This window comes from Ipomoea nil, unplaced genomic scaffold (assembly GCF_001879475.1).
Source record: "Ipomoea nil cultivar Tokyo-kokei standard unplaced genomic scaffold, Asagao_1.1 scaffold3195, whole genome shotgun sequence".
In the NCBI taxonomy this organism is placed as follows: Eukaryota; Viridiplantae; Streptophyta; class Magnoliopsida; order Solanales; family Convolvulaceae; genus Ipomoea; species Ipomoea nil.
In genome coordinates this window covers 3,686,556-3,712,203 of record NW_017619623.1, presented here as the reverse complement: position 1 = coordinate 3,712,203, position 25,648 = coordinate 3,686,556, and the positions used below count along the sequence as shown (strand labels likewise).

Sequence of the window (25,648 nt, the reverse complement as noted above, 5' to 3'; positions counted from 1 at the left end):
GAAAAGCAACTACAAGGAAGAAAGCAAACAAAGAAGCCACAGCTTCTAAAAGGACTCGCCCTCCGACTCCTCGGACTCTTCCTCGTCTTCTCCTCTAAGACTCGAGCTGGCTTCGATCTGGTCTAGCCGGTGGTGCACAACGACGAACTGCGTCTTCATGTAGGCAAAACCCTCCTCTACCATGCGGTTCTGCTGACGAAGCAAAGCAACAACACGCTCTTCGTGCGACGTGGTGTCGTGCTCCCTCGTGGTGCGGGCTTCTCTTCTTCGTCGGTTCTCTTCACTCTCTAAGTCGCTTTCTTCAGCTTCAACGACTTCTGGCGCTCCCACCTCATCCTCATGATCGGCTTCATCTTCGGCTCCTTCGTCACCTCCCAAGCTCTGAACAGCGAGGCTCAACTTCCCGGCATGAATTCCAAGCTCAGCTGCTAACTCTGCCCGTTCAACAGGTGCTTTCCTTGCTACTTCCTCCAGCGTGATGTACTCACCATCATCCAACTGAAACAGGTTACAACTCCGAAGGTTGGTGACATCCAACACTAGCTTTCCCACAGCCTTAGGAAGACAACCATCCACACTGACGCCCTTCCTAACCAAGATCCAGCTCAACACCATCCCATATGGTAAGCTCTTCCGATTGTGATCCCGGCAAAACACCATGTGTTGCAACATCAAAGCAGGCAAGTTAAACTTAACCAAGTTCTTGAGACAGAAAGCAAAGGTGCATTCCAGCTTACCCAACAACTTGTTCTTGTTATTGTTCGGCAGCAAACAGTCCGACACCAACATCACCAAGATCCTTTGCTCCGTAGTCAACCACTTCTTCTCCGGCCTAGAGGCTTGAGTGAAACCACTCGTGTAACACCCCCCAAAAACAAGGCCCAATTGAAGCCCTAACACAAGCAGATTAACAACAAAACTAGCACAGCGGAAGATAAACAGAAACTGGATAAAAGGAATCCAAAAAGGGGTGTTATGCCACGTATACCACACTAGGTAACGCTAAGGCAACAATCTTCAAGTGTATAATACTATCCCAATACATCAATCTAAACAGTCTAAAAACATTGGCGCACAGGCCACAAAAACACAACGGTGCTAAGCTACCAGGCTCTAGACATCGCTCTCGTCTAAACACCACCTGAAAGATACAAAGATAAACATTGGGACGACGCCCGGTCAGCGAATAATGCTGGTAACCCACCAATACCGTTAAGTATCATAAATAGGTAGATATAAGATATAAAAACCATTTTCGAAACGGAATACATATATATAAGTCAAAAGCCAAGATCACCAGTCAACACAAGACTCACCTCTCACAAGCATAACACCGGGAACACATCCCAACCACAAAGGTTAACCACACACAAGGATAAAGACTCACCCAACGGCAACACATGCCAAAACACCACAAGCCTCCGTGACTGCACACGTCACGAGAGAAGATCACACAACGCCGGCTTTAAAAGCCCTCGCAACATCACCCATCACGAGTTTGGTATGCCTTCCTTATGCCCTGTTCCAACCATATGGCTACCCCTAACCTTGTATCTTCTTTCCAACCATTACTTCCAGGATCCCCTGTACAGCCAAGTCCAACCTTATTCCGCCGGGACCGTCGTCCCCCACCTATAACCACCAACGAACCACCACAAATCACGGCAATACATACCCGGATAACACATGTTATCACCCAATCACGTGGACCCATCACTCAGGCCACAGCTCCATAATCACGTCACGGCCACCACGAGGACCGCTGCAATACCTTGGTGACTAGTGTCCCATACCACTAATCGCGCAATCCAGGTAGAGCCACACACGCACCACCACTCACACGAGAGTCAAACAACGGATTACAACGAAGGTATGAAACAAATTCAATCAAGGAACGGGTCACAACCCAACGACAACAACGATGGATAACACAAGTTATCATCAACCAAACGGAAGGTACAAACCACACACACGCTAGCATTAAGACAACAAACTAGCATGCTTATCAACGGGGAAACTCAAGATAGTTCCGAGGAACACACAAGACACCTCTTGGTCCAACGAAACACAATGTTGAACACTTAGCACGATTCAAGACACCAAAGTCCTACATGGATACCTACCATATAGTTCTAGACCTACGAAACATCAAGAGGACACTCAAATAGTTCCACAAAAGAACATCGGGAAGCCAAAAGATCAAACACCAAGACAACCAAATCACGGGGAACAAATCCCAATATCATCACAACCATGTACCCGCGGGTGGACCCACGGGTAGTGCCCCACCCGTGGTCCCGCTCGCGGGAACAATATCCCACGAGGCTGTGTACCCGCGGGTAGGCCGGCGGGTGGTGCCCCGCCCGCCGTTCCGCCCGCGAGAACATACCTATTCCACAACAAATCCCTTCGGGGATTTTCTTCTCCAAACACAAATTCAAGTCCAAAACATGCCAAATCTCACCAAACACAACAAAATGACTTGAACCAAGGAAAATGCCAAGCAATGGCACAAAGGAATCCTAAACACAAGCTCTAGATATGCAATATGACAAGATAAATGCATAAAACCCTCACATTTCATAGCAAAACACAAGTAGAATCCATGAAATCACATATAGGTAAGCAAAATAGGTTTTGTAGAGCATGGGTTACCTCTTGAAGACCAAAAGACTTCTCTAACACCACAACAAGCTCTCCACTAGGCTCACTTCTCAAACCCACTTCAAGATCAAACCAAAAGATCATAAAGATCCTACTTATAAGAAAAAGACAACTAAGATGGAACCAAAAAGATTAGACAAGATTAGATCTTACCCTTCTAGATGCCCAAATAGGTGAAAGGTTGAATCTTGGAAGCAAAACTTGGAATCTTGACAAGGGTCTCAACTTGGCGTGGAGAATAAGCTACACTTCTATTCTAGAGAGAAGGTAGAGATATTTTTCTAGGAATTGTAAGGAATGAAATGAAGAAGTCTTCTAGGTTAGGATACAATACTAACTCTTGGTGAAAAGACAAGGCTACCCTTACTAACCCTTAGAAAGTGTAAGGAACAAGGGAACTCCCCTCAAAGCACAAGGTACAACACAACTTAAAGGTTGACTAGTCAAATACTAGTCCTTGAGTATTAAAAATCAGGATTTTAGGAATCAATTCCTCTAAAGAAATAGAATTAATTACTCAATTAATTCATGGGGATTCGAGTGTGGATTTTTGGGGTGTCACATCCTCTCCCCCTTCAAAGAAGTTTCGTCCCCGAAACTTGGGTACAACGAATTAAAAGCAAATGGTAACAAGGAAACGAAATTGTGACATGAAATCCAAGAATAGTCCTTTTGGTCAAAAACTCCAAAAGTACTCACAAGGGTTCCAAAGCAAAGAAGAAGACATTTCGAATTCAAGGATTGGTCAAGAGTTAAAAGAACGGATAGATTGAGCATCAAGAACTCTAACCTCAACTCAACAACAAACTTCTAGACAACAACCAAGAACTCAACAACTAACTCCAAACACCAACTAGCACACTAGCTAAACAACAAGGCAACAAGCAAAACATGCAAACACACAAAGCACACAACAACCTAACACCAAGCTAACAAGGGCCAAGAAAGAAACTACAAGAAAGAAGCGAACGGGGTTACCGCAACACAAACTAGAAACTCCTCACTCTCCGACTCCTCGGCCTCTTCAGACTCTTCCTCGTCTTCGTCTCTGTGGCTTGAACTGGCTTCAATCTGGTCCAGCCTCTGATGCACTGCGACGAACTGCGCCTTCACAAACGCAAAGCCCTCGGCGATCAAACTGTTCTGCTGACGAAGCAAAGAGACGACGTCCTGCTCTCTCTTGGTGTGAACTTCCTTCCTTCTCCGGCTTTCCTCACTGTCTGATTCACTTACTTCAGCTTTGGCGGTCTTTGGTGCTCCTACTTCTTCTTCTTGATCCGCTTCCTCCTCAACTTCTTCATCACCGCCCAAACTCTGGACTACGAGGCTCAACTTCCCGGCATGGACACCAAGCTCGGCAGCTAACTCTGCCCGTTCCACAGGTGCTTTCCTTGCAACCTCTTCAAGCGTGATGTACTCACCACTATCCAACTGAAACAGATTACAACTCCGGAGATTGGCGGTATCCAACACCATCTTTCCCACAGCCTTCGGGAGACAGCCATCCACACTAACACCTTTCTTAACCAAGATCCAACTCAGCACCATTCCATACGGCAAACTCTTCCGGTTGTGATCCCGGCAAAACACCATGTGTTGCATCATCAAAGCAGGCAGATTGAACTTAACCATATTCTTCAGACAGAAAGCAAAGGTGCACTCCAACTTACCCAACAAACTGCTCTTGTTATTATTAGGCAACAAACAATCTGACACCAACATCACCAAGATCCTTTGTTCCGCAGACAACCACTTCATTTCCGACCTCGAAGCTTGAGTGAAACCACTCGTACGGCCCAACAGATAGCTCAAATAGTCACGGTACCCCATGGTATCCGTACTAATCCAAGAATGACCACTGTACTGAGCCACTCCAGTAGCAGACAAACTCAACAACTGAGCCAACCTCTTCTCAGTCAACACAACTTTCACACCTCTCACCTTAGAAGTGATCTCAAGCCTTTCACCTTCCTTCGTCACGACCATGTGACGGTAAAACTCTTTCACCAAACTCGGGTAAGTCTCGGCCCTTATGGCGAGAAACCCATCCAACAAACCTTGAAACTTAAGCAAATCCAACAAGGAACTTGAAAAAGATTCCGGATCAAAAGCTTTACCTTCAAGCACAAGGTAGTGGGCATCCACCCATTCCGCTTTCCTAGCCAAACTTGACCTTCTAGGCATGGTAGGAGATGATCTAAAGCTCAACAAACAAAGCCCACAACTTCTTCTTCACACTCACACTCTCGCTGCACTCTCTCGAGCTCTCTCTCTCTCGCGTTCTCTCTCGGCGACACAACCACAGCGGCTCGGCGGCGGCGGCGAGGCTCCGGCGAACGGCGACTGCTGCGGGTGGCGGTTCGGTGGTGGCCGGCGACGGGTGGAAGGGATGCGATGGGTTGGGGATGAGGTTAGGGTGGTTCACGGGTAGGGAGAAGGAAAAAGAGAAGAGAATTTGGGAAAAGAAATTAGGGATTTGGGTGATATTGGGGAAAAAGATGATTAAATTTGGGGATTTTGAACAAAGTGGGAATTTAAGGTTTAGGTGGAATTAAAATTGGTTAGGTTTCAAGAAAGGCAATTGGCTCAAGTGGTTTAGAGGTTGGGTTGACAAAGATTAGGCTTGAGTTCAAAACTCTAAGGTTACATTCAAACATTAAGCTTGGTTTTTAAGCTACACAAGGAGAGGTTTTTGGTATGGATTTGCTATTTTCCAAATCAAAGAATACTTGGAAAAATTTTAGGAAATGCACAAGGAATTGTTGCAAGAGCAAGCAAGTACAAGGGTGGAAGAATTGAGCTACGCACCAGATAACTCAAGGAAGGGTGGAAGAATTGAGCTACGCACCAGATAACTCAAGGAAGGGTGGAAGAATTGAGCTACGCACCAGATAACTCAAGGATAGATGGGTACCACAAGACAAGATTTAGAAGCCAACTAGAGAAAACACTTAGCAAGAAAAGAGTCTATACTAAGCATCCAACGAATTACTAACAAGGAAAGCATGCCGAGGATTGCCAAACAAAGACAACTACGAAACACAAGATAGCACTCAAGGCAACAAAGGTCACAGCACACTCGGGAAACAAGGATAGGCTCGAAAACAAGGGTTACCTGCTAACTCTTCCTCCACCAGACCCTCCGACTCCGCCTGCGAACGCGCCATCACGAAGACCCTCCCAGACGGCCTAGCTCCGACAGCTCCGCGACCTGAACTCCTTCCTGGTGCTCCTCCGGCTCTCGGGGGTGGCGGCAGCGCTCTCTGACCGGCAAGCTGGGGACACTCTGCGACTCTATGACCAGCAACCCCACAGCGAAAACACTTAAACGCCTGGCCATAGCAATCTTGGCCCGCGTGCACTTTCCCACACTTGCGACAACCAACCGACTTAGCTTGAACCGGAGGCTCTAACCTAACTAGTCCTTGAGAAGAAGACGACACAACTCTAGCCGGAAAACTCGGTCGGGGCTTCTTGAAGATAGAAGAACCTCCACTCTCAACTCTCTTCCTGGCCAACTCCAACGAACCCCTCTGAAGCTACTGAACACGAAACAGATCCGCGGCACACAGATACGCATCCTTAAGGGAACTGGGCCTACTCACCGTCAATGCTTTTCGTGCCTCATAATTCAGACCGACAACGAAACGCTCAACCTTGGCAAGCTCTGTAGGCACCAACATCCTCGCGAAGCGCGCCAGCTCTAAAAACTTCTTGTGGTACTCAACCACAGATAGAGGTCCTTGCTGCAGATGAAGGAACTCATCAAACATGGCGGCTCGCACATGCGCTGGGTAGAACCTTTCGCGCATTCTGTCCTTGAGCGCGGTCCAATCAAACCCAGGCTCTTCAAGGAAGGTCGGACCTTCGTGAACCCACCACAGATCAGCTTCTTGGCAGAAGTAGAACGTTGCCAGTTCTACTCTCCTCTCTTCGGGACAGCCCACCACGGTGAAGATCTTATCAAACACCCGTAGCCACTCTTCAAGGACTACAGGGTCTTCCTCGCCAGCGAAGGATGGCGGCCGATGCCCTGACATCAAACGACCTACATCGCGATGCCCAGCAGGAGGCGGAGGCGGCACAGCTTGATTGTTGTTCAGCAAGGCTTCACTGAGCGACTGCATCAGCTGATGGAGATTCTGAGCGAGCTGCTCATTGGTCGGGGTCTCTGGGGTGCGAGCGCGGGGACGAGGAGGCATCGCAAACTTCTACAACAACAGCGAGATTACCAAAAAGAGCAAACAAGCAAGACAGAAAGCAACACACATCTCACCGCGCAACCTAGAGTCCTAAGCCTAACACTTAGCCTCTTAAGGTCGCTTAGAGGTCTCAAAACACACTTAACCACTTAGAAAGTCTAGACTTAACTCGTCCTCGGCTCTAAACCTAGCCTCTGATACCAACTGTAACACCCCCCAAAAACAAGGCCCAATTGAAGCCCTAACACAAGCAGATTAACAACAAAACTAGCACTGGATAAAAGGAATCCAAAAAGGGGTGTTATGCCACGTATACCACACTAGGTAACGCTAAGGCAACAATCTGCAAGTGTATAATACTATCCCAATACATCAATCTAAACAGTCTAAAAACATTGGCGCACAGGCCACAAAAACACAATGGTGCTAACCTACCAGGCTCTAGACATCGCTCTCGTCTAAACACCACCTGAAAGATACAAAGATAAACATTGGGACGACGCCCGGTCAGCGAATAATGCTGGTAACCCACCAATACCGTTAAGTATCATAAATAGGTAGATATAAGATATAAAAACCATTTTCGAAACGGAATACATATATATAAGTCAAAAGCCAAGATCACCAGTCAACACAAGACTCACCACTCACAAGGATAACACTGGGAACACATCCCAACCAAAAAGGTTAACCACACACAAGGATAAAGACTCACCCAACGGCAACACATGCCAAAAAACCACAATCCTCCGTGAATACACACGTCACGAGAGAAGATCACACAACGCCGGCTTTAAAAGCCCTCGCAACATCACCCATCACGAGTTTGGTATGCCTTCCTTATGCCCTGTTCCAACCTTATGGCTACCCCCAACCTTGTATCTTCTTTCCAATCATTACCTCCAGGATCCCCTGTACAGCTAAGTCCAACCTTATTCCGCCGGGACTGTCGTCCCCCACCCATAACCACCAACGAACCACCACCAATCACGGCAACACATGCTCGGATAACACATGTTATCCCCCAATCACATGAACCCATCACTCAGGCCACAACTCCATAATCACGTCACGGCCACCACGAGGACCGCTGCAATACCTTGGTGACTAGTGTCCCATACCACTAATCGTGCAATCCAGGTAGAGCCACACATGCACCACCACTCACACGAGAGTCAAACAACGGATTACAATAAAGGTATGAAACAAACTAAATCAAGGAACAGGTCACAACCCAACGACAACAACGATGGATAACACAAGTTATCATCAACCAAACGGAAGGTACAAACCACACACACGCTAGCATTAAGACAACAAACTAGCATGCTTATCAACGGGGAAACTCAAGATAGTTCCGAGGAACACACAAGACACCTCTTGGTCCAACGAAACACAATGTTGAACACTTAGCACGATTCAAGACACCAAAGTCCTACATGGATACCTACCATATAGTTCTAGACCTACGAAACATCAAGAAGACACTCAAATAGTTCCACAAAAGAACATCGGGAAGCCAAAAGATCAAACACCAAGACAACCAAATCACGGGGAACAAATCCCAACATCACCACAACCATGTACCCGCGGGTGGACCCACGGGTAGTGCCCCACCCGTGGTCCCGCTCACAGGAACAATATCCCACGAGGCTGTGTACCCGCGGGTAGGCCGGCGGGTGGGACCCTGCCCGCCGTTCCGCCCGCGGGAACATACTTATTCCACAACAAATCCCTTCGGGGATTTTCTTCTCCAAACACAAATTCAAGTCCAAAACATGCCAAATCTCACCAAACACAACAAAATGACTTGAACCAAGGAAAATGCCAAGCAATGGCACAAAGGAATCCTAAACACAAGCTCTAGATATGCAATATGACAAGATAAATGCATAAAACCCTCACATTTCATAGCAAAACACAAGTAGAATCTAAGAAATCACATATAGGTAAGCAAAATAGGTTTTGTAGAGCATGTGTTACCTCTTGAAGACCAAAAGACTTCTCTAACACCACAACAAGCTCTCCACTAGGCTCACTTCTCAAACCCACTTCAAGATCAAACCAAAAGATCATAAAGATCCTACTTATAAGAAAAAGACAACTAAGATGGAACCAAAAAGACTAGACAAGCTTAGATCTTACCCTTCCAGATGCCCAAATAGGTGAAAGGTTGAATGTTGGAAGCAAAACTTGGAATCTTGACAAGGGTCTCAACTTGGCTTGGAGAATAAGCTACACTTCTATTCTAGAGAGAAGGTAGAGATATTTTTCTAGGAATTGTAAGGAATGAAATGAAGAAGTCTTCTAGGTTAGGATACAATACTAACTCTTGGTGAAAAGACAAGGCTACCCTTACTAACCCTTAGAAAGTGTAAGGAACAAGGGAACTCCCCTCAAAGCACAAGGTACAACACAACTTAAAGGTTGACTAGTCAAATACTAGTCCTTGAGTATTAAAAATCAGGATTTTAGGAACCAATTCCTCAAAAGAAATAGAATTAATTACTCAATTAATTCATGGATTGGAGTTTGGATTTTTGGGGTGTCACAACTCGTACGGCCTAACAAGTAGCTCAAGTAGTCACGGTACCCCATGGTATTCGTACTAATCCAAGAATGGCCACTGTACTGAGCCACTCCGGTAGCAGACAAACTCAACAGTTGAGCCAACCTCTTCTCAGAAAGCACAACCCTTACACCTCTCACCTTAGAAGTGATGTCAAGCCTTTCACCCTCTTTCGTCACCACCATGTGACGGTAAAACTCTTTCACCAAACTCGGGTAAGTCTCGGCCCTTATGGCGAGAAACCCATCCAACAAACCTTGATACCTAAGCATATCCAACAAGGAACTAGAAAAAGATTCCGGATCAAAAGCTTTACCTTCAAGAACAAGGTAGTGGGTATCCACCCATTCCGCTTTTCTAGCCAAGCTTGACCTTCTAGGCATGATAGGAGATGATCCAAAGCTCAACAAACAAAGCCCACAACTTCTTCTTCACACTCACGCTGCCTCTCTCTCTCTCTCTCTCTCTCTCGCGGCTGGTCTCGGCGACGCGGCGCACAGCAGGTCGGCGGCGGCAGCTCCGGCGAACAGCGACGGCGGTGGTGGGGCGACGGGTTGGGGGATGGGGTTTAAGGGTTCTCACGGGTAGGAAGTAGAAAAGAAGAAGAAGAAGAGAGAATTTGGGATTTTAGGGATTTAGGAGAAATTGGGGAAAAGATGATTTAATTTGGGGATTTTGGGTAAAGTGGGAATTTATGGTTTAGATGGAATTAAAATTGGATAGGTTCCAAGAAAGATAATTAGCTTAAGTGGTTTAGAGGTTGGGTTGATAAAGAATAGACTTAGGTTTAAAACTCAAAGGTTACAATTAAACATTAGGTTTGATTTTTAGGATGCACAAGAAGGAATTTTGGCAACAATTTTGCTATTTCCAATTTCAAAGAATACTTGGAAAATTTAGGAAGTTCACAAAGGAATTGTTGTAAGAACAGCCAAGTATAAAGATTGTAGAATTAGCCCAAGCATAATTCATCTCAAAGATAGGTGACTTGTAACACCCCAGATTTTTAAGACATTTAAAACTTATAATAAAGGTAGAATCTTATTAAATCCCAAGATATAAATACAAGCGTTCGGGGTGCTATGCCACACCTGGGCTAGAGAACCCAAGTGCACAGGCTAACTAACTAATATCCTCAAAGCGTAAATACGTAAACGTGGCACGCAGGCCAAAAGGGAAACTATCTACTTCTAAGTTGTTGCGCACTCCAGTGACTTAATCTTCTGTGCCTGAAAGCCAAATATATCTGTTCAGCGAGAGATGCTGGTAACCCACTCCAACGCGTTGAAATACAATACATATAGAGATATATATAGATATACAAAAACCATTTTGAGCATGAAGATATATCCTACGAACTCTAGCTTTAAAACCGGGAATGACTCGACAGATAAGGCCAGACACAAGCAACAGTTATAACGAGCATATGCAGTTCACAACAGATAAGGCAGATAAGGCAAAGCATAAACAATGATCATAACCCAACATGAACAATCCCCAATATAAATCCCATAGTCACATCCCCCAAGACACTCGAAATCACAACTCGTCCATGTCACAACACATAACACACTTTGTTGGCGCCACAGGACCAATCGCATGCCCATACATGAGGGTCAGCGCATATAGCTCTGACACGGCCCCGCAGCACCCTGCCCCGTATCGCAACACGGAGGGGTCGATCGCAACCGACCGATGAACCGCAGCTCATCATAATGTTTGATCGCAACCAAACAGTGGACCGCAGCCCAAGAGAGTGTGTCATCTGACTGTAGCCAGGAATTCCCATCTGACTATAGCCAGCCTCTGAACCGCAGCTCAGGAAAGATGTCACCTGATTGCAGCCAGGAATTCCCATCAGACTACAACCAGCTTCTGGACCGCAGCCCAGGATACCGTCATCCGACTGCAGCCAGGAATTCCCATCTGACTGTAGCCGGCTTCTGAACCGCAGCTCAGGATAACCAATCCGATCGCAACCGAATTGGGATAACACGCACACATAACACATAACAAACACATGCAACCCACATTACACATTGGGAAGGGGAATAAGCGTATAACAACCTTATGCGTGATCCATCACGTATTAAGAATAGTCCTAAGGGGATCATACTTCTTTCACCTAGGTCAACGGGATACCAATTCAACTAGCATGCAATATAATAGACCCATAAACCTACGAACGGTACCCGAAATATCAAACTAGACATAGGCATGACAAACGGGGTCCGTTGGGACACCACGGGGATCGGGGAAACATCAAACGGGGAAGCCGGGGTCCCGAGGGGGGGGAAAATTCCAGCAGGTAGCCGGTGGGTGGGGGTCCACCCGCCGGCTGCCCGCCGGTAACGCTGTTCCGGGCAGCGGGTGCCCGGCGAGCAGCTGCCCGCCCGCCGGCTGCCCGCTGCCGGAGCTGCCCGTGAATGCCGCGGGTAGGTGGCGGGTCCCCTACCCCCACCTACCCCCCACTGACTCTTTTCATCACTTTTCACCCCGGGAACCGATGTGGAACCCGAAACCATGCTTAGACACTTTTCGACGTAATTAACGACAACACATAGACAATTAACGGATCAAATACGATGAACGAACGGCACATAACCTATCATGCTTTTCTAATCATAATCAACACCCAAACATGCGATTTCCCCACCCGATAATCCAAGAATAATATCATACGATACAACCTAGGGTTCTAATCACTTTTATATCAACAAGAATACAATTCGTCTTCTTATTGCAAGATTCGGTAGGAACAACACATAGTCATCAAGGATACCAATTAATCATCAAAAACATCATAATCATCAAGAACAACACATAATCATCAAAATCCCAATTAATCATCAAGAACATCATAATTATCAAGAAACTCCCAATATCCAGATTATCAAGATTCCTCATGGAATCATTATATCGACACCAATAATAATCATCATCAATCGCCATTTACAACAATATGGGGGAAACCCTAAGGGGAAATCATAGCTATGAAAATAGGTTTTGTTGAGACATGGGTTACCTCTTAATTAATTCCTTGGCTATGAAGGGTCTTTCTTTAAGCTTTCTTGCTTTCTTGATTTCTTCTAGGGGATTCTTGGAGCACTTTGGGGTGGTGGAACGTTTATTGTGGTGGGGGGTTCTAGGTGCCTAAGTCCCCTATTTATATATTTAGGAGTCCTGGTTAGGAACTAATATTATAGGCTTGCTAATTCTATTCCTTTTGGAACTAAGGATTGGGTTTAGGGATAAGGGTCCATGGTCCATAGTGGACCATATTAATTAATTAAAGGGAATCCTAATCATAGTCTGAATAGTAAAAGGCCTACTTCCTTTATTCCTAATAGATAACTAGGTCTAGGATTCCTAATTAGAATCTGAATAGTAAAGGGTTTACTTTCTTTATTCCTAATAGGCTTAGGACTCTAATTTAGGCAAGGGTCCACGGTTCATGGTGGACCTTTATTAATTAATTAAAGGAAACCTAACCGAATTAAATCATATTTAATTATTATTAACGGGATTAATTTAATAATTAATCCGGGATTGAAGGCCGTAACACGGGGTGTTACACTCTCCCCCCCTTACGAGAAGCTTCGTCCCCGAAGCTTGGAAATCATTGCAGGGTTAATGAGTCAAGAGAAGAACCGTGGTCCTATAGAGAAGGTATTCCACGGGGAAATTGTATACTTGCACGCCTATGTGTGTTGGGTTTTTGGGAGCGATTAGGTTTTATAGGGTTAAGAGAGTGGGTTTCAAACTTGAGGACACGGTGAATTCAGGAATTAGGATCAAGTTTTCGAGGTTGCAACTTAGGTTGTGAGGTTGCCACTTGTATGGAATCGTTAAAACATGGGATTGAGAATGGGGTCTGAAGGGTAGAAAGGGTTTTGAAATAAGGAAGGGGCCGATTTTCCGAGGGAGGGAAAGGAATTCGGCTAGGATGGGTTAAGGTTTCTCAATCCCAAGTGAATAATCTGGTTAGATGCTTTGATCACGATGCGCCGACGAGCTGATGATCCTCCTTCCTTGGTGTTGGTGCTTGCTTGACTTTAAGATCCTTGTTAGACCTTGCTTCCCAGGCTAAGGTTTCATCCTTCTCTTCTTTCTTGAGGGAATTTCCCGTGGTGATTCAACACTTACTTCTTTAATGCGCCCAAGGTCTTGACCGAGTTGGGTCAACCAAGCCAATCTCTTAGGGCGCATTTCCCAAATTCTTCCCAAAGTCTCTTGGGAGTCGATGGATTTTGGGTTGAATTTCTTTTCTTATTGAATTTCATCTCCTCTTTAGTGGATGAAATTCTTAGTAAGACTTCATGTCTTACCCGAGGTTCGGCATTGTTGTGCCCTGTTTGTGTTATTTTTTAATGATGAAGGTGTCCTTGCGTGCCCTTTTTCTTTTAAAGCGCAGTCGGTTACCAAATCTCGTTGTGGGATGACTCGGCGACTTTACGAGTCACCTCATCTCCTTGTAGGTCCTTAATGACCCTTGAAGTCTTGGCGCGAATGTGTTCTTCACCCTTTTGCTTAGCACCATGGGCTACGTAGTTCTTGATTCCATACAACTTGTAAGGAGTCCTCTGATTTGCTCGAACGATGTCCATGGTTTGGAGGAGTCCCGGTCCCTCCTTAGCATTTTGACTTTTAAGGTTTTCGTGGGTTCTTAGTACGAGTTCCCAACTCGCCTCCTTGGTTTGCGCAATCCTTTACGCCAAACATCCCTAGTCGGTTGTATCGTAGGATCCGATTTCAATTACTCGTGCAATGTAATTGATTGTGATTTCCCGATGGTGTCTCATGCGTCAAGGTCTTTTACGTAGGACACTATGTTTAGGTGGTCCATGGTTCCTTACCCAAGACTCACATTCCTCAATCGAGGCACACAAGTGCGCCACAAATCAATAAAATGAGGGGTTAAGAAATCAGCACATTGTACCAGTGGGCGCGAGGTGGGCGGTCGTCCGCCTGCCAAGCTCCTGCCAAGGACCCGCCAAGGTCCCGTCAAGGACCCGTTGGGGACCCGCGGGAAAGTGACTAGGAATAGTCAATTCCTTCGGGAAAGACCCCAAAAATGCACAGATTCATGTCCTGACAAGTCCCATGCCCTTGTGCACAATAAAAGGGACTTGGATACATAGGATGACCCATCGTACAATGTTCATTGATCCTTAAGCACGAGTTCTAGAGGTAGATATACATACATATATATACCTATGTTTTCTTGGTCTGGGTTTAAAGGGGTGTAAGGAGTGCAAGGGCTAGGTTTCAAAGTCGAGGGGCGGATAGGGTCGATGTCTCAAGGTCGTAATACAGGAAGGAAGGTTGCCACCTTGTATGGGTTCGTCTGTAATGAGGGATCAAGAGCGAGGTTTGGAGTGATAGGACGGATTCTTTAACGAAATGGTACTTGATTGGCAAGGGGAGGGAAAGGGGCTAAGGACTCTTGGCTTTGAGTGATTAGGCCTGTTTAGGGCTTGGTTGTGGCGTGCAGTCGAACTGGTGATCCCTTTTCCTTGGCTTTGTTTGATTCTAAGATTTTCGTTTGATCTTCTCTTCCCGTGTCGAAGTCCCCTTCGTTTCTATGGCTTCCAGGGGAATTCTCGTGATGGTTTCCGTGCACGTTCCCCTCGGATGTCCAGAAGTCTGGACCCAGTCGGTTTAGTGGGTCAAACCCCTAGGTCTTGACTCCTAATCCTTGCCGAGGGTTCTTAAGGGTAAGGGGGGTTTCGAGTTAGTTTTTCTTGTTCTATTGGGTTTCATCTCTTCCTTGGTGGATGAAATTCTTAGCAAGGATTTGTGTCCTCCTCGAGGTTCGGCCTGTTGCACCTATTTGACGATGTTTTCTGTAGCGAGGGCCCCTGACACATTGAACGTATTTGTTTGCCCGCTCTTGTCAACGCATGGCATTCTTCAGTGGCGTACGTACAGGCTATGGTTTCTCGTGAAGCCTTCACGGTTTTCGTGCAAGGGTGGGGTGATACGTATTCGTAACCTCCACCTACTTTGCCGATTCTTATCTAACAACTTATTTTAATATTGAATCAATGAATGTCGGTTCTTCACGCCCCTGGGCAGGGTAAGGGCCTTATGCTGCTCTACGTTTTTAACAGGGTTTCCAAACGGAGTGGGGATATGAACTTAGAGTAAGGGCAATAACAATTTAGGCTTTCCGAGGGTTTGGGTTAAGCGCAACAAAGGGTGAGCAAGGTCATGACGGTTGCGAATTTTCTCTTAAGGTAATTAAGGATTCGGGGTGGGAGTTTTCAACAAATATGGGTATCAAGATGTTGGGGTTTCAGGGCGGATGATATTTTAAATTGGGGTGGTGGGGTCGCAAGGTGTCGCGATGTACTTACCTTGCACCCAAGGATTCGACTAATGGTGTCGTTCCTTTGCTACTTTAATAGGTGTCCTAGTTCTCCTTCCTGTTTGTTGTAGCCGCAACCCGGGTTCGCCGAGATAAGGCAACTTGTCGGAAGATGCATGTCATTTGTCTGACTTGGGGGTTATCGTGGTTACCCTGGGTTGGTGCGTATTGCAGTCCGTCCCTTTTAGCAGTCCTGACTGTAACGCCGCTTCTTAGTAGTCATCCAAATCTTCCTTTTCTTTGGTCAGGGTCCTTGTCAAGTCTTTTGACGGGAGTTAGGACGAGGCGATTTATCGGGTAAGTGTACGTTACCCAGTTGTGGAAGTAAACTTATCTATTCGCACCCTTACCTGGTGTGGTAAGCGTAGGGGGAGGTTCCTTTAAGTTAGAGAGGGATGAAGTGAGGGGAGGTTATGTGTAGGTTTCACAATCTCACTGCGCGTCCTAAGATTCCTGGATCTTATGTTCCTAAGTACCTAGAGTTCAAGCCTAGTGTCCTAAAGTCCGGTCTTAAGAGTCTTATCCTAGGGTCAAACTTGAGCTCTGATACCAACTGTAACACCCCAGATTTTTAAGACATTTAAAACTTATAATAAAGGTAGAATCTTATTAAATCCCAAGATATAAATACAAGCGTTCGGGGTGCTATGCCACACCTGGGCTAGAGAATCCAAGTGCACAGGCTAACTAACTAATATCCTCAAAGCGTAAATACGTAAACGTGGCACGCAGGCCAAAAGGGAAACTATCTACTTCTAAGTTGTTGCGCACTCCAGTGACTTAATCTTCTGTGCCTGAAAGCCAAATATATCTGTTCAGCGAGAGATGCTGGTAACCCACTCCAACGCGTTGAAATACAATACATATAGAGATATATATAGATATACGAAAACCATTTTGAGCATGAAGATATATCCTACGAACTCTAGCTTTAAAACCGGGAATGACTCGACAGATAAGGCCAGACACAAGCAACAGTTATAACGAGCATATGCAGTTCACAACAGATAAGGCAGATAAGGCTAAGCATAAACAATGATCATAACCCAACATGAACAATCCTCAATATAAATCCCATAGTCACATCCCCCAAGACACTCGAAATCACAACTCGTCCATGTCACAACACATAACACACTTTGTTGGCGCCACAGGACCAATCGCATGCCCATACATGAGGGTCAGCGCATATAGCTCTGACACGGCCCCGCAGCACCCTGCCCCGTATCGCAACACGGAGGGGTCGATCGCAACCGACCGATGAACCGCAGCTCATCATAATGTTTGATCGCAACCAAACAGTGGACCGCAGCCCAAGAGAGTGTGTCATCTGACTGTAGCCAGGAATTCCCATCTGACTATAGCCAGCCTCTGAACCGCAGCTCAGGAAAGATGTCACCTGATTGCAGCCAAGAATTCCCATCTGACTACAACCAGCTTCTGGACCGCAGCCCAGGATACCGTCATCCGACTGCAGCCAGGAATTCCCATCTGACTGTAGCCGGCTTCTGAACCGCAGCTCAGGATAACCAATCCGATCGCAACCGAATTGGGGTAACACGCACACATAACACATAACAAGCACATGCAACCCACATTACACATTGGGAAGGGGAATAAGCGTATAACAACCTTATGCGTGATCCATCACGTACTAAGAATAGTCCTAAGGGGATCATACTTCTTCCACCTAGGTCAACGGGATACCAATTCAACTAGCATGCAATATAATAGACCCATAAACCTACGAACGGTACCCGAAATATCAAACTAGACATAGGCATGACAAACGGGGTCCGTTGGGACACCACGGGGATCGGGGAAACATCAAACGGGGAAGCCGGGGTCCCGAGGGGGGGGAAAATTCCAGCGGGTAGCCGGTGGGTGGGGTTCCACCCGCCGGCTGCCCGCCGGTAACGCTGTTCCGGGCAGCGGGTGCCCGGCGGGCAGCTGCCCGCCCGCCGGCTGCCCATTGCCGGAGCTGCCCGTGAATGCCGCGGGTAGGTGGCGGGTCCCCTACCCCCACCTACCCCCCACTGACTCTTTTCATCACTTTTCGCCCCGGGAACCGATGTGGAACCCGAAACCATGCTTAGACACTTTTCGACGTAATTAACGACAACACATAGACAATTAACGGATCAAATACGATGAACGAACGTCACATAACCTATCATGCTTTTCTAATCATAATCAACACCCAAACATGCGATTTCCCCACCCGATAATCCAAGAATAATATCATACGATACAACCTAGGGTTCTAATCACTTTTATATCAACAAGAATACAATTCGTCTTCTTATTGCAAGATTCGGTAGGAGCAACACATAGTCATCAAGGATACCAATTAATCATCAAAAACATCATAATCATCAAGAACAACACATAATCATCAAAATCCCAATTAATCATCAAGAACATCATAATTATCAAGAAACTCCCAATATCCAGATTATCAAGATTCCTCATGGAATCATTATATCGACACCAATAATAATCATCATCAATCGCCATTTACAACAATATGGGGGAAACCCTAAGGGGAAATCATAGCTATGAAAATAGGTTTTGTTAAGACATGGGTTACATCTTAATTAATTCCTTGGCTATGAAGGGTCTTTCTTTAAGCTTTCTTGCTTTCTTGATTTCTTCTAGGGGATTCTTGGAGCACTTTGGGGTGGTGGAACGTTTATTGTGGTGGGGGGTTCTAGGTGCCTAAGTCCCCTATTTATATATTTAGGAGTCCTGGTTAGGAACTAATATTATAGGCTTGCTAATTCTATTCCTTTTGGAACTAAGGATTGGGTTTAGGGATAAGGGTCCATGGTCCATAGTGGACCATATTAATTAATTAAAGGGAATCCTAATCGTAGTCTGAATAGTAAAAGGCCTACTTCCTTTATTCCTAATAGATAACTAGGTCTAGGATTCCTAATTAGAATCTGAATAGTAAAGGGTTTACTTTCTTTATTCCTAATAGGCTTAGGACTCTAATTTAGGCAAGGGTCCACGGTTCATGGTGGACCTTTATTAATTAATTAAAGGAAACCTAACCGAATTAAATCATATTTAATTATTATTAACGGGATTAATTTAATAATTAATCCGGGATTGAAGGCCGTAACACGGGGTGTTACATGACTAATTTCACAACGGAACTAATGTGTCAACAATAGAAGTCACTTAGAAAGAAGAGAGTTTACACTAAGCTTCCAAAAGAATTATTACCAAAGAAAAGCATGCCAAGGATTGCCAAGCAAAAGACAACTACGAAACACAAGGTAACACTCAAGGAAACAAAGAACACGATACTCGTGGGAAACAAGGGTAGGCTAGAAGAAAGGGTTACCTGCCAACTCTTCCTCCATTAAGCCCTGCGACTCAGCCTGCGAACGCGCCATCACGAAGACTCTTCCAAGTGGTCTAGCTCCAACTACTTCACGGCCCGAACCAGCAAAGGATAAAGGTACTAATCGCATGCCCATACCTGAGGGTCAGCGCATATAGCTCTGACACGGCCCCGCAGCACCCTGCCCCGTATCGCAACACGGAGGGGTCGATCGCAACCGACCGATGAACCGCAGCTCATCATAATGTTTGATCGCAACCAAACAGTGGACCGCAGCCCAAGAGTATGTCATCTGACCGCAGCCAGGAAAGTATGAACCGCAACTCATGTAGAAACGTTTGATCGCAACCAAACGGTGGACCGTAGCCCAAGAGTGTAAATCTGACCGCAGCCAGCTTCTGAACCGCAGCTCAGGAATAACCAATCCGATCGCAACCGAATTGGGGTATCATGCACACATAACATATAGCAAGAACATGCAACCCACATTAACACATTGGGAAGGGGGAGAAAACATATAACAAAACCTATGCGTGATCCTTCACATACTAAGAATGGTCTTAAGGGGTTCATACTTCTTCCACCTAGGTCAACGGGATACCAATTCAACTAGCATGCAATATATAAGACTCATAAACCTACGAACGGTACCCGAAACATCAAACTAGACACGGCACGATGAACGGAGTCCGTTGGGACACCACGGGGATCGGGGAAACATCAAACGGGGAAGCCGAGGTCCCGAATGGGGGAGATTTCCAGCGGGTAGCCGGTGGGTGGGGGGCACCCGCCGGTAAACACTGTTCCGGGCAGCGGGTCGCCGGCGGGCAGCTGCCCGCCCGCTGCCGGAGACGCCCCTTCTAGCCGCTGGTAGGTGGCGGGTCCCCTACCCCCCACTGACTCTTTATACACAAAACGCCCCGGGAACCATTGTGGAACCCGAAACCATGCTTAGACACTTTACAACGCAATTAACGATCAACACGTAGATAATTAACTGATCAAATACGAGAAACGTATGGCACATAACCTATCATGCTTCTCTAAACATAATTGACACCCAAACATGCGATTTCCCCACCCGATACACCAAGAATAATATCATACGATACAACCTAGGGTTCTAATCACTTTTATACCAACAAGAATACGATTCGTCTTCTAATTACAAGATTCGGTAAGAATATCACATAAGCATCAAGAATCATCACACAAGCATCAAGAACGCCAACAAGAACATCAACCTAGGGTTCTGATTACTTTTACATCAACAAGAATACGGTTCGTCTTCTAATTACAAGATTCGGTACAAATAACACATAAGCATCAAGAACACCATACAATTATCAAGAGCAACCTATAATCATCAAGAACTCCACATAATCGTTAAGAACACCATAATTATCAAGAATCTCCCGATATCAAGATCACCCATGGACTTATCCCATCAATCATCAATAATAACATCACAAATCATCAATACACAATAATATGGGGAAATCCTGCGGGGGAAATCATAGCTATGAAAATAGGTTTTGTTGAGACGTGGGTTACCTCTTAGCCTTAATTAATTCCTTGGCTATGAAGGGTCTTTCTTTAAGCTTTCTTGCTTTCTTGATTTCTTCTAAGGAGATTCTTGGAGCTCTTTTGGGGTGGTGGGGTGTTATTCTTGTGGGAGTTCTAGGTGCCTTCTAGGTTCCCTATTTATATATCTAAGGGTCTTATTTAGGGTCTAGTTCTTTTAGGACTAGGGGTTGGGTTTAGGGATGAGGGCCCATGGACTATGGTGGGCCTTTTTCCCTAATTAATTATTATAATTTATTCTTTCTCTTGGGCTGTGGGTTAATTAATTAATTGGTTTTAGGGGCCGTAACACGGGGTGTTACACTCTCCCCCCCTTAACGGGAAGCTTCGTCCCCGAAGCTTGGTCCTTGCCGAGTGACTTTTTCTTAGTTACCTGGTGTGAAAAGTTCGGGGTAGCGTTCCCTCATTGTGTCTTTGAGCTCCCACGTTGCTTCCTCGGTCCCATGGTTGGTCCAGAGGACTTTCACCATTTCTATGGCTCGGCGACGGGTGTTTCTTGTCTTGGTGTCCAGGATCCTCACGGGTCTTTCTTCGTATACTAGTGACTCGTCGAGGTTTACGACCTCGGGTTGAAGCACGTGGCTTGCGTCATGTATGTATTTCTTTAGCTGGGATATTTGGAATACGTTGTGTACTCGTTCTAGTTCAACGGGTAGGGCGAGGCGATAGGCTAGGTTCCCAACTTTTTCTATGATTTCATAGGGGCCGATAAATGGAGGGCTGAGCTTTCCTTTCCTTCTGAATCTCATCACCCCTCGTGTGGGCGAGATCCTCAACCAGACCTTATCCCCGGTGTTGAACTCGGCTTGTTTCCTCTTTAGGTCCGCATAGGACTTCTGGCGGTCCTGGGCAGCCTTCATCCTTTCCCGGATGTACTTGACCTTAGTGATTGTATCTTGTAGGTGTTGGGGCCCTAGTGTTATTGGGTCGACCATGTCTTCCCAACATAAGGGGGTTCTGCATTTTTGTTCGTATAGAGCTTCGTAGGGTGCATACGAATGCTCGCGTGGTAGCTGTTGTTGTATGAGAATTCAATCAGGTCTAGGTGTTCCTCCCATGTCCCTTGAAAGTCTAACACGCAGGCTCTTAGCATGTCTTCGAGAGTCTGAATGGTCCTTTCGGTTTGGCCGTCCACGGTGGGGTGGAAAGCAGTGCTTAGTTTTAGTTGTGTCCCCAAGGCTAATTGCAGTGATTTCCAGAATTGTGAGAGGAACTTGGAGTCTCTATCGGATACGATGTTTCGGGGAAGTCCGTGATACTTCACTACTTGGCTCAAGTAGTCTTGGGCTAGTTGTGTCATTGTCCACGTTTCCTTCATGGCGATGAATCGCGCCGTTTTGGTTAGTCGGTCCACTATGACCCAAATCTTATCTTTGCCGGTCTTCGTTGGGGGTAGTCCTCCGACGAAATCCATGGATATGGAATCCCACTTTCCTTGTGGTACCTCAAGGGGTTGTACGAGTCCCTTGGGTTTGCACTGTTCGGCCTTCACCCTTTGGCAATTCAGACACTTGGCCACGAAATCCGCGATTTCCTTTTTCATGTTGGGCCACCAAAACAACCTTTTTACATCTTGGTATAGCTTGTCACCCCCTGGGTGAACTGAGTATGGGGAGTTGTGTCCTTCCTCCAAGATTTGTTGTTTCAAGAGGGGGTGCGTTGAGGGCACGCACCACCTACCTTGGTAACGGAGACTGCCGTCTTCGTGTATTTTGAAGGGTCCTTCCTTCCCCTGGGTTAGGTCGAGGCGGATTTTATCTAGTTCCGGATCCTGCTGTTGCCCTATTTTGATTTCCTCGAAGAGCGTAGGTATGACTCGTGTGTTGAACATGTGGATGTCGGGGTGGTTTTGATCTTGCTTTATTATTTCCAAATTCAGTCTTTGGAAGTCCCTGTACAGTTGGTCCGGTAGGATCCAAGTGGTGTTGAAGGAGTGGTTAGCCTTCCTGCTTAGGGCATCCGCCACCACGTTAGCTTTTCCCTCATGGTATTGGATGTCCAGGTCGTAGTCCTTTATGAGTTCTAACCACCTCCGTTGCCTCATGTTTAGGTCTTTCTGGGTGAAGATGTATTTTAGGCTCTTATGGTCCGTGTAAATCTTGCATTGCACCCCATATAAGTAATGCCTCCAAATTTTTAGTGCGAACACGATGGCGGCTAGCTCGAGGTCGTGGGTGGGGTAGTTTTCTTCGTGGGTTTTGAGCTGTCTGGATGCGTAGGCTATTACTCGGCCCTTTTGCATTAGCACGCACCCCAACCCTTTCTTGGATGCGTCACTGAAAACCTCGAATCCTTCCTCCCCGGATGGGATGGCGAGTACGGGTGCCGTGGTTAACTTATCCTTCAATTCTTGAAAGGTCGAGGTGCAGTCGTTGTCCCATCGGAAGGGGGTTTCCTTCTTCATGAGTTTGTTGAGGGGTTGGGCTATCTTGGTGAAGTCGGGTACAAACCTCCTGTAGTAGCCCGCCAAACCTAGGAAGTTTCGGACTTCGGTGAGTGAGCTCGGTGTGGTCCATTCTTTAACGGCACGGATTTTGGAGGGGTCCACCTTAATCCCTTCCTTGGCTATCACGTGACCCAGGAATGCCACACTGTCTTTCCAGAATTCGCATTTAGAGAACTTGGCGTATAGTTGGTGCTCTCTTAGAGTTTGCAGGGTTATGCGGAGGTGTCTTTCATGTTCTTCCTTGTTTCGGGAGTAGACTAGGATGTCATCAATGAATACAATGACGAAGTCATCCAAGTGGGGTCGGAATACTCGGTTCATGAGGTCCATGAATATGGCAGGCGCGTTGGTGAGTCCGAAGGGCATTACAGTGAATTCATAGTGACCGTAACGTGTCCGGAAAGCTGTTTTCTGAATGTCCGGTTTGGCCACCTGTATTTGGTGATATCCGGATCTTAGATCAATCTTCGAAAATACCCCTGCCCCTTTAAGTTGGTCGAACAAGTTGTCAATTCGGGGAAGGGGGTATCTATTCTTTATCGTGACTTGGTTAAGTTCCCTGTAGTCGATGCATAGGTGCATGCTCCCATCCTTCTTTTTAACAAACAACACTGGCGCCCCCCATGGGGAGGTGCTAGGACGGATGTAGCCCTTGTCTAGCAATTCCTGCAGTTGCGTCTTCAGTTCCTTCATTTCTTTTGGTGCTAACCGGTAGGGAGGTTTAGAAATTGGGGCAGCGCCCGGTACGAGATCTATGGTGAACTCGACTAGGACGGATGTAGCCCTTGTCTAGCAATTCCTGCAGTTGCGTCTTCAGTTCCTTCATTTCTTTTGGTGCTAACCGGTAGGGAGGTTTAGAAATTGGGGCAGCGCCCGGTACGAGATCTATGGTGAACTCGACTTCTCTGGCTGGGGGTGCCCCGGGGATTTCGTCCGGGAAGACGTCGGTGAATTCGTTTACCACTGGAATGGTTTGTGGTTCGGGGGTTTTGGTGCTGAGGTCCTCGACCGAACATAGGAAGGCCTCGCTTCCCTTGTTTAGGTATTTCTTCATTTTTATCATGTTCACCACTTGATCCCGGCTTCCCGGTGGGTCCCATGATATGACACCCTCTTACCGTTCGGTCCCCGTAGGACCACTTTTTGTTCTCCGCATAGGATTTGTGCTTGGTATTTCCCTAGTCAATCCATGCCCAAAATTACCTGTACCCCATCCAGTTTGAATCGGATTAAGTTGCTGGGAAATCCCACCCCTTGTATGGCGATCGTTATATTTTCGTACATGCGGTCGCATTCTAGGATTTCGTCGGAGGCGACTTTGACCTGAAATCGGACCTTGGTGCTAGTGTTGAGGCCGAGTTGAGTGGAAAACTCGGTTGCTATAAACTAGTTGGTAGCCCCTGAGTCAAATAACACCATGGCGGGGGTGGCGTGTACTAGGAAGGGTCCGGAGACTATGTTGCTATCTCCAATTTTGTCTTTGCTTAGAGTAAGGATTCTTCCTTGAGTGGTTGGCGCGGTGACTTGGCGGGTTGAGGCGGCCCTGGGGTTTTTAGGGCCGCGGGTGGGGTTTACGTGATTTCCTTCCGATTTCCTTTTGTACCCCAGGTGTGTTTCCCGGGGTTAGTTTGGCACTTGTTGTAGTTGTGACGCCTTGGCATAGGCTTCCCCGAGGGTTCCTGGTTCTTGTGTGGCCAGGGCTTTTTGATATTCGGGGTCCAGGCCTGTTATGAATCTTTCGATCCTGATCATCTCGGTGGGTACTAGCTCGGGGATGAGGCGAGCCAGTCGGTGGAATTGTTGGTAGTATTCCGTGATCGAGGTTGCACCTTGTTTTGGGTGGAGGAATTTTTCGTATATGGTGGCTCTTAGGTGGTGGGGATGGAATCGTTCCCGTAGTCGTGTCTTCAGGGATTCCCAGTTGAACCCATGGTCATGTTCACATGTGGGTCCCTCGTGTGCCCACCATGTATCGGCCTCGTGTTTGAAATAGAAGGAGGCTATTCTTACTTGATGATCCTCGGGGCATTTGGTTGCCCTGAAGATCCTGTCGAAAGTCCTGATCCATTCCTCGAGGGTTGTGGGGTCTTCGTCCCCGGAGAGGGTGGGTGGTTGATGTGCCGAGACTTGGTGGTGGACTTCCAGGTTCTCGTCTGTTGGTAAGGGTTGAGGAATGGTGGTACTCAGTGCCTGGGCAATTTGGGCCAGGCGTTGTAGATTCTGTGTCAAGAATTCCTGAGTGGGGAGTTTCGGTGTTCCTGTCTGTCTCCTCTTTGGTGTCATCCCGGTGTTCATGAGTCGATGTTATTTTTGTATTCTGACCTGGATGTAATAAGTGAAAGGGGGGGGGGGGGATTTCTTTGATTCGGAGAGGAATCGGGTGTGGGGTTATGTGTAGGTTTCTTAGTCTCACCGCGTGTCCTAAGATTCCTGAATCCTATGTTCCTAAATACTTAGAGTT

The 25,648-nt window shown here is 46.5% G+C and overlaps 1 pseudogene; it reads right to left on the bottom strand.

Moving 5' to 3' along the window:
• Positions 1 to 45: 45 nt before the first annotated feature.
• Positions 46 to 24,157, bottom strand: LOC109168287 (annotated as a pseudogene).
• Between the last annotated feature and the right edge of the window lie 1,491 nt (positions 24,158 to 25,648).